Consider the following 9,876-nt stretch of genomic DNA (forward strand, 5'->3'; position numbering starts at 1 on the left):
CCTAATTAATTAACAAATTAAATTAGGTAAGCTGTAAACTAGCATGCAAGCTAGGGACTGACTCGACGCTGCTTCGGATGATGAATGATGCATGCTCGGGTTGCCTTGTGCGGAGAATCCCTTGCGATGCCCCGGTTTGCCTCTGTTTGCAATTGTCCTTGGGATGCGTGCCAAACTCCGAAAGGTTGCTGGCCCCAAAAAGAGGAGGGCCCTTCAACAAAGTTGAAGAGGGGCCAAAAATATGGTATTTTACAATTAGTGACCAAACCCAAAACAGTGCACATGCAAGCCTAAAATACTATGCAAAATAAGGCCTAAAAAGAGGTTTAAACACAAAGAGCAAAAAGGAAACCTCAAAAGGCAAAAGACCCTTGATCAAACATGAAGAGGGGGTCAAAATAAGGCTATTTACAGTTCGGACTAGAGCCTAAAAACACAAGCACAAGGGGCTAACAAAACATGCAAAAATGAGGCCAAAAGAGGGATAAAGAGGCAAGTGACAAAAGGAAGCCTCAAACAGTGAAGAGCCCTTCAACAATGTTGGAGAAGGGCTCAAAATAAGCCACTTTACAGTTTATAACCAAGCTCGAAACAATTTACAAATAGGCCAAAAATACTATGCAAGAAAGAGGCATACAAGAGAGGTAAAGAAGCAAGTGTTAAAAGAAAGCCTCAAACAGGGAGAGGCCCTTAAACAAACATGAAAAGGAGCTCAAAATAATGCTATTTTCAATTAGGGTCGGAGCCCAAATATGCAAGCAAGTATAGCTTAGATTGTATGCAAAAATAGAGCCAAGAAGAGGAGAAAGAGACTTACCCTTGAAGACTAATCTTTGACAGCCTTTTGGACCAAGTTTGGGTGCTCCTAAGCTCTGAAAAACAGCCTCAAGTTACTGGTATGGAGTATGGAGGCCTTGTGCTAAGGGGTGTAGGGTAAATGGTGTAGGACTTGAGAGGTTTTGGTGCTTGGAAGAGGCGAAAAGGGAGGATCAATGCAAGAGGCTTAGGAAAAAATTTTGTAACCCTCAGATGGGAGCTGGAGCTGCTGCAGGCAAAAGAGGGAAGAAAAAGAGGGGAAAAATGGGGGGGAAAGAATTCAAGTTTCTCCCCAAAAGTGCAGCCCCCCGGATACAAAATCTGGGGAGAAACAGAATGTATATCTGTAATGTACCAGAAGAGATGCCGGCCGGTTATTGAAGTTTCAGGTGGCCGGCCAGCTTTCCCCATGGTCGGCCGGCCAAGGGTCAAAAGGGTCAATCAAGATTAGTGGCCGGCCACCTCAGATTGGTGGCCTCCCATGTGTGCACAACACAACCATGTAGTCAAAAACTGGAGAAAGTGAACCAGGAGAGAGAAAATGCCACTTTTAGGAGGGGTTCAAAAGGGTCACACAGAATTACTGGCCGGCCATGTGATATTGGTGGCCTCCCAGGTGTGTACAACACAAATATGTGGTTTGGGGCAAGAAAAAGTGGCCTTAGGGTGGTCAACATTGGCTTTTAAGTGAGAAAAAACAGGCGACGGAGGGCGATGGAGGAATAAAACTGGTTGTCAGAACAATTGCTGGCCTCTCACCCTTCTACGACCTTCTTAACAATGAAACAGAGGTCCCTGCCAAAAATGAACCCAAACCGATGCAAAATGAAGGTTCGGGGGCCGAAACACGTAGCCCGAGGCCCTGAAAACTGACTGCTAGGCACCGGAAGTGGTGTTCGACCACAAAGTTGGTTTTTCGAGCCACAGTGTCCCTCAAAAGGGAGCAAATAAGATGCATGCCAAAAATCGGAGCAAACGGAGGTGGTTAAGCGGTTCCGAACCGAGGCACACGGGCAACGGCTCCGAAAAATCGGAAACCGGACTCCAAATGGGCAAAATGGCCTACGACCACGAAACGTAGCCTACGGCCACTGAGAGATGATCTACGAGACCTCTCCCTCCCTTCAGGAAGAGAAAACAGAGAAAACAGAGCCTGGTTCGCAAACCGAGGCAAAGCATTAAAGAGTCCGAAAGTCCAGAGGCAAGGCTCGCAGCCGAGACTCTGAAACCTCCGAACGAGCACAATATGCAACATCACCAAGCGCTCAATCGGTGACGTCTGAGTCTTAAGGTCGGTCAAAAATTGGGTGTCTACAGAATGCAATAAACAAACGAAGTGGCACTTTAGAAAGCACCTCATGGAGTGAGTGGCGCTAAACCGCTTTACTCTGACGGGGATCTCCCCTCCATTGTGTCCTTCGAACACTTACCTTCAACTTGCAGTACAAAGGTCCGGTAATGCTGACGAGGGGTAGCTTCTGCATGCAGAAACCACAAATGTCGTTTTCCTGCCTGATCACATTCACAACTTTCCCTCATTGTAAACATAGCCAAAATAACTTTGACGGGGAATGGTACTCAGGGAGAGCACTTCTAATCGCCATTATGGCCTGAATGAGGTGCTTAAGTTAAACTAATATCGTTAGGGCACAATTACTCAGTAAAACCTCTTTCTTGGAGGCTAAGCTAGATTAGTTTGAGTTAAACTTGGCCACTTAAGCCCGTGAAACGATTAGTTGCCTAAACTAATTAGTTCCTAGAACGAAAGAGAGGTGGTTGGAGATGGACGGAGAGAGTTAGAGAGTAACTTTCTCCTTGGGAGCTAGAAGAGAAAGTTAGAGAAAAGGAAAGGAAACGGGATGAAAATTAAAGGGAATTGAAATTCATCCTTTTGGGCTTGAGAATTGAACACTTAAGTGATTTAGATAACATTAAATGAGTTGCTTTTGTTATACTAATATTGTTAAGCCCCAATTACTCAATAAATTATTTTTTTTTTTTTTAGGCCAATCAAGATTAGTTTGGGTTAAACTTGGTCACAATGAAACAATTAGTTGGTGAAACTAATTAGTTCCCAGAACAAAACAGAGAACGATGGAGAAGGACGGGGAGAGTTAGAGAGAATCCTTCTTCCTGAGAGCTCGAAGGGAAAGTTAGAGCAAAGAAAAGGGAAATAGGACGTAAATTGAGGGGAATTCAAATTCATCATTTTGGAGTTGAGAATTGAACAGTTAGGTGATGTAGAAAACATTACATGGGCTGCTTAAGTTAAAGCAATATCGTTGAGTTACAATTAGGTGATTTACAGAACCTCAAACAAGGTGCCTAAGTTAAACTAACAACGTTAAGCTACAATTTCTCGGTAAATTCTCTTTCTTGGAGGCCAAGCTTGATTAGCTTGAGTTAAACTTGGCCACTCAAGCTAATGAAACGGTTAGTTGCCTAAGCTAGTTCGTTCCTAGAGCAAAAGAGAGAGGGATGTAGAAGTACAGAGAGTTTTAGAGAGAAAAACTTTCTTCGTGAGAGCTAGAAGAGAAAGTTTGAGAAACGAATGGTAAATAGGATGAAAATTACCGGGAATTCTAAATCACCATTTTCTAATTGAGAGTTGAACACTGGGGTGATTTAGAAAACCGTAAATGAGGTGCTTAAGTTAAACTAATATCGTTAGGGCACAATTACTCAGTAAAACCTCTTTCGTGGAGGCTAAGCTAGATTAGTTTGAGTTAAACTTGGCTACATAAGCCCGTGAAACGATTATTTGCCTAAACTAATTAGTTCCTAGAACGAAAGAGAGGTGGTTAGAGAATTTGAATTCCCCTCAATTTACATCCTATTTCCCTTTTCTTTGCTCTAACTTTCCCTCCGAGCTCTCAGGAAGATGGATTCTCTCTAACTCTCCCCGTCCTTCTCCATCGTTCTCTGTTTTGTTCTAAGAACTAATTAGTTTAGGAAACTAATTGTTTCATTTGCTTAAGTGACTAAGTTTAACCCAAACTAATCTTGATTGGCCTCTAAAAAAAATAATAATAATTTATTGAGTAATTGGGGATTAACGATATTAGTTTAACAAAAGAAACTCATTTAATGTTATCTAAATCACCTAAGTGTTCAATTCTCAAGTCCAAAAGGATGAATTTCAATTCCCTTACTTACCAAAAAAAATAATTTCAATTCCCTTTACTTTTCATCCCGTTTCATTTCCTTTTCTATAACTTTCTCTTCTAGCTCCCAAGGAGAAAGTTTCTCTCTAACTCTCTCCGTCCATCTCCAACCACCTCTGATTTGTTCTAGGAACTAATTAGTTTAGGCAACTAATCGTTTCACGGGCTTAAGTGGCCAAGTTTAACTCAAACTAATCTTTCTTAGCCTCCAAGAAAGAGGTTTTACTGAGTAATTGCGGCTTAACGATATTAGTTTCACTTAAGCACCTCATTTACGGTTTTCTAAATCACCCTAGTGTTCAACACTCAATTAGAAAATGATAATTTAGAATTCCGTTAATTTTCATCCTACTTGCCATTCTTTTCTTAAACTTTCTCTTCTAGCTCCCACGAAGAAAGTTTTTCTCTCCAAAACTCTCCGCACTTCTACATCCCTCTCTCTTTTGCTCTAGGAACGAACTAGCTTAGGCAACTAACAGCTTCATTAGCTTAAGTGGCCAAGTTTAACTCAAGCTAATCACGCTTGGCCTCCAAGAAAGAGAATTTACTGAGAAATTGTAGCTTAACGTTATTAGTTTTACTTAGGCACCTTGTTTGAGGTTCTGTAAATCACCTAATTGTAACTCAACAATATTACTTTAACTTAAGCAGCCCATGTAATGTTTTCTACATCACCTAACTGTTCAATTCTCAACTCCAAAATGATGAATTTGAATTCCCCTCAACTTTCATCCTATTTCCTTTTTCTTTGCTCTAACTTTCCCTCCGAGCTCTCAGGAAGATGGATTCTGTCTAACTCTCCCCGTCCTTCCCCATCGTTCTCTGTTTTGTTCTAGGTATTAATTAGTTTAGGCAACTAATTGTTTCATTTGCTTAAGTGACCAAGTTTAACCCAAACTAATCTTGATTGGCCTCTAAAAAAAAAATAATAATTTATTGAGTAAACAAAAGCAACTCATTTAATGTTATCTAAATCACCTAAGTATTCAATTCTTAACTTCAAAAGGATGAATTTCAATTCCCTTTAACTTTCATCCCGTTTCCTTTTCTTTTCTCTAACTTTCTCTTTTAGCTCCCAAGGAGAAAGTTTCTCTCTAACTCTCTCTGTCCATCTCCAACCACCTCTCTTTCGTTCTAGGAACTAATTAGTTTAGGCAACTAATCGTTTCATGGGCTTAAGTGGCCAAGTTTAACTCAAACTAATCTTGCTTAGCCTCCAAGAAAGAGATTTTACGGAGTAATTGTGGCTTAATGATATTAGTGTTCCGTTAATTTTCAACCCTCAATTAGAAAATGATGATTTAGAATTCCGTTAATTTTCATCCTACTTACCATTCTTTTCTCAAGTTTTCTCTTCCAGCTGTCACAAAGAAAGTTTTTCTCTCTAAAACTCTCCGTACTTCTACATCCCTCTCTCTTTTGCTCTAGGAACGAACTAGCTTAGGCAACTAACAGTTTGATTAGCTTAAGTGGCCAAGTTTAACTGAAACTAATCACGCTTGGCCTCCAAGATAGAGAATTTACTGAGAAATTGTTGCTTAACGTGATTAGTTTACCATAGGTACCTTGTTTGAGGTTCTGTAAATCACCTAATTGTAACTCAATGATATTACTTTAACTTAAGCAGCCCATGTAATGTTTTCTACATCACCTGACTGTTCAATTCTCAACTCCAAAATGATGAATTTGAATTCCCCTCAATTTACGTCCTATTTCCCTTTTCTTTGCTCTAACTTTCCCTCCGAGCTCTCAGGAAGATGGATTCTCTCTAACTCTCCCCGTCCTTCTCCATCATTCTCTGTTTTGTTCTAAGAACTAATTAGTTTAGGCAACTAATTGTTTCATTTGCTTAAGTGACCAGGTTTAACCCAAACTAATCCTGATTGGCCTCTAAAAAAAAAAATAATAATTTATTGAGTAATTGTGGCTTAACGATATTAGTTTAACTAAAGCAACTCATTTAATGTTATCAAAATCACATAAGTGTTCAATTCTCAAGTCCAAAAGGAAGAATTTCAATTCACTTTAATTTTCAACCTGTTTCCTTTCCTTTTCTCAAACTTTCTCTTCTAGCTCCCAAGGAGAAAGTTTCTCTCTAATTCTCTCTGTCCATCTCCAACCACCTCTTTTTCGTTCTAGGAACTAATTTGTCTAGGCAACTAATCGTTTCACGGGCTTAAGTGGCCAAATTTAACTCAAACTAATCTTGCTTAGCCTCCAAGAAAGAGGTTTTACTGAGTAATTGTGGCTTAACGATATTAGTTTAACTTAAGCACCTCATTTACGGTTTTCTAAATCACCCTAGCGTTCAACTCTCAATTAGAAAAGGATGATTTAGAATTCCCGTTAATTTTCATCCTATTTACCATTCTTTTCTCAAACTTTCTCTTCTAGCTCTCACGAAGAAAGTTTTTCTCTCTAAAACTCTCCGTACTTCTGCATGCCCCTCTCTTTTTTCTCTAGGAACGAACTAGCTTAGGCAACTAACAGTTTCATTAGCTTAAGTGGCCAAGTGTAACTCAAGCTTATCACGCTTGGCCTCCAAGAAAGAGAATTTACTGAGAAATTGTAGCTTAACGTGATTAGTTTACCTTAGGCACCTTGTTTGAGGTTCTGTAAATCACCTAATTGTAACTCAATGATATTACTTTAACTTAAGCAGCCCATGTAGTGTTTTCTACATCACCTAATTGTTCAATTCTCAACTCCAAAAAGATGAATTTGAATTCCCCTCAATTTACATCCTATTTCCCTTTTCTTTGCTCTAACTTTCCCTCCGAGCTCTCAGGAAGATGGATTCTCTCTAACTCTCCCCGTCCTTCTCCATCGTTCTCTGTTTTGTTCTAAGAACTAATTAGTTTAGGAAACTAATTGTTTCATTTGCTTAAGTGACTAAGTTTAACCCAAACTAATCTTGATTGGCCTCTAAAAAAAATAATAATAATTTATTGAGTAATTGGGGATTAACGATATTAGTTTAACAAAAGAAACTCATTTAATGTTATCTAAAAATCACCTAAGTGTTCAATTCTCAAGTCCAAAAGGATGAATTTCAATTCCCTTACTTACCAAAAAAAATAATTTCAATTCCCTTTACTTTTCATCCCGTTTCATTTCCTTTTTTCTAACTTTCTCTTCTAGCTCCCAAGGAGAAAGTTTCTCTCTAACTCTCTCCGTCCATCTCCAACCACCTCTGATTTGTTCTAGGAACTAATTAGTTTAGGCAACTAATCGTTTCACGGGCTTAAGTGGCCAAGTTTAACTCAAACTAATCTTTCTTAGCCTCCAAGAAAGAGGTTTTACTGAGTAATTGCGGCTTAACGATATTAGTTTAACTTAAGCACCTCATTTACGGTTTTCTAAATCACCCTAGTGTTCAACACTCAATTAGAAAATGATAATTTAGAATTCCGTTAATTTTCATCCTACTTGCCATTCTTTTCTTAAACTTTCTCTTCTAGCTCCCACGAAGAAAGTTTTTCTCTCTAAAACTCTCCGCACTTCTACATCCCTCTCTCTTTTGCTCTAGGAACGAACTAGCTTAGGCAACTAACAGCTTCATTAGCTTAAGTGGCCAAGATTAACTCAAGCTAATCACGCTTGGCCTCCAAGAAAGAGAATTTACTGAGAAATTGTAGCTTAACGTTATTAGTTTTACTTAGGCACCTTGTTTGAGGTTCTGTAAATCACCTAATTGTAACTCAACAATATTACTTTAACTTAAGCAGCCCATGTAATGTTTTCTACATCACCTAACTGTTCAATTCTCAACTCCAAAATGATGAATTTGAATTCCCCTCAACTTTCATCCTATTTCCTTTCTCTTTGCTCTAACTTTCCCTCCGAGCTCTCAGGAAGATGGATTCTGTCTAACTCTCCCCGTCCTTCCCCATCGTTCTCTGTTTTGTTCTAGGAATTAATTAGTTTAGGCAACTAATTGTTTTATTTGCTTAAGTGACCAAGTTTAACCCAAACTAATCTTGATTGGCCTCTAAAAAAAAAATAATAATTTATTGAGTAAACAAAAGCAACTCATTTAATGTTATCTAAATCACCTAAGTATTCAATTCTTAAGTTCAAAAGGATGAATTTCAATTCCCTTTAACTTTCATCCCGTTTCCTTTCCTTTGTTCTAACTTTCTCTTTTAGCTCCCAAGGAGAAAGTTTCTCTCTAACTCTCTCTGTCCATCTCCAACCACCTCTCTTTCGTTCTAGGAACTAATTAGTTTAGGCAACTAATCGTTTCATGGGCTTAAGTGGCCAAGTTTAAGTCAAACTAATCTTGCTTAGCCTCCAAGAAAGAGATTTTACGGAGTAATTGTGGCTTAATGATATTAGTGTTCCGTTAATTTTCAACCCTCAATTAGAAAATGATGATTTAGAATTCCGTTAATTTTCATCCTACTTACCATTCTTTTCTCAAGTTTTCTCTTCCAGCTGTCACAAAGAAAGTTTTTCTCTCTAAAACTCTCCGTACTTCTACATCCCTCTCTCTTTTGCTCTAGGAACGAACTAGCTTAGGCAACTAACAGTTTGATTAGCTTAAGTGGCCAAGTTTAACTGAAACTAATCACGCTTGGCCTCCAAGATAGAGAATTTACTGAGAAATTGTAGCTTAACGTGATTAGTTTACCATAGGCACCTTGTTTGAGGTTCTGTAAATCACCTAATTGTAACTCAATGATATTACTTTAACTTAAGCAGCCCATGTAATGTTTTCTACATCACCTGACTGTTCAATTCTCAACTCCAAAATGATGAATTTGAATTCCCCTCAATTTACGTCCCATTTCCCTTTTCTTTGCTCTAACTTTCCCTCCGAGCTCTCAAGAAGATGGATTCTCTCTAACTCTCCCCGTCCTTCTCCATCATTCTCTGTTTTGTTCTAAGAACTAATTAGTTTAGGCAACTAATTGTTTCATTTGCTTAAGTGACCAGGTTTAACCCAAACTAATCCTGATTGGCCTCTAAAAAAAAAAAAATAATTTATTGAGTAATTGTGGCTTAACGATATTAGTTTAACAAAAGCAACTCATTTAATGTTATCAAAATCACATAAGTGTTCAATTCTCAAGTCCAAAAGGAAGAATTTCAATTCACTTTAATTTTCAACCCGTTTCCTTTCCTTTTCTCTAACTTTCTCTTCTAGCTCCCAAGGAGAAAGTTTCTCTCTAATTCTCTCTGTCCATCTCCAACCACCTCTTTTTCGTTCTAGGAACTAATTTGTCTAGGCAACTAATCGTTTCCCGGGCTTAAGTGGCCAAATTTAACTCAAACTAATCTTGCTTAGCCTCCAAGAAAGAGGTTTTACTGAGTAATTGTGGCTTAACGATATTAGTTTAACTTAAGCACCTCATTTACGGTTTTCTAAATCACCCTAGCGTTCAACTCTCAATTAGAAAAGGATGATTTAGAATTCCCGTTAATTTTCATCCTATTTACCATTCTTTTCTCAAACTTTCTCTTCTAGCTCTCACGAAGAAAGTTTTTCTCTCTAAAACTCTCCGTACTTCTGCATGCCCCTCTCTTTTTTCTCTAGGAACGAACTAGCTTAGGCAACTAACAGTTTCATTAGCTTAAGTGGCCAAGTGTAACTCAAGCTTATCACGCTTGGCCTCCAAGAAAGAGAATTTACTGAGAAATTGTAGCTTAACGTGATTAGTTTACCTTAGGCACCTTGTTTGAGGTTCTGTAAATCACCTAATTGTAACTCAATGATATTACTTTAACTTAAGCAGCCCATGTAGTGTTTTCTACATCACCTAATTGTTCAATTCTCAACTCCAAAAAGATGAATTTGAATTCCCCTCAATTTACATCCTATTTCCCTTTTCTTTGCTCTAACTTTCCCTCCGAGCTCTCAGGAAGATGGATTCTCTCTAACTCTCCCCGTCCT

The sequence above is a fragment of the Camellia sinensis genome, chromosome 10 (assembly GCF_055761805.1).
Source record: "Camellia sinensis isolate YWXY chromosome 10, ASM5576180v1, whole genome shotgun sequence".
Taxonomy (NCBI): Eukaryota; Viridiplantae; Streptophyta; class Magnoliopsida; order Ericales; family Theaceae; genus Camellia; species Camellia sinensis.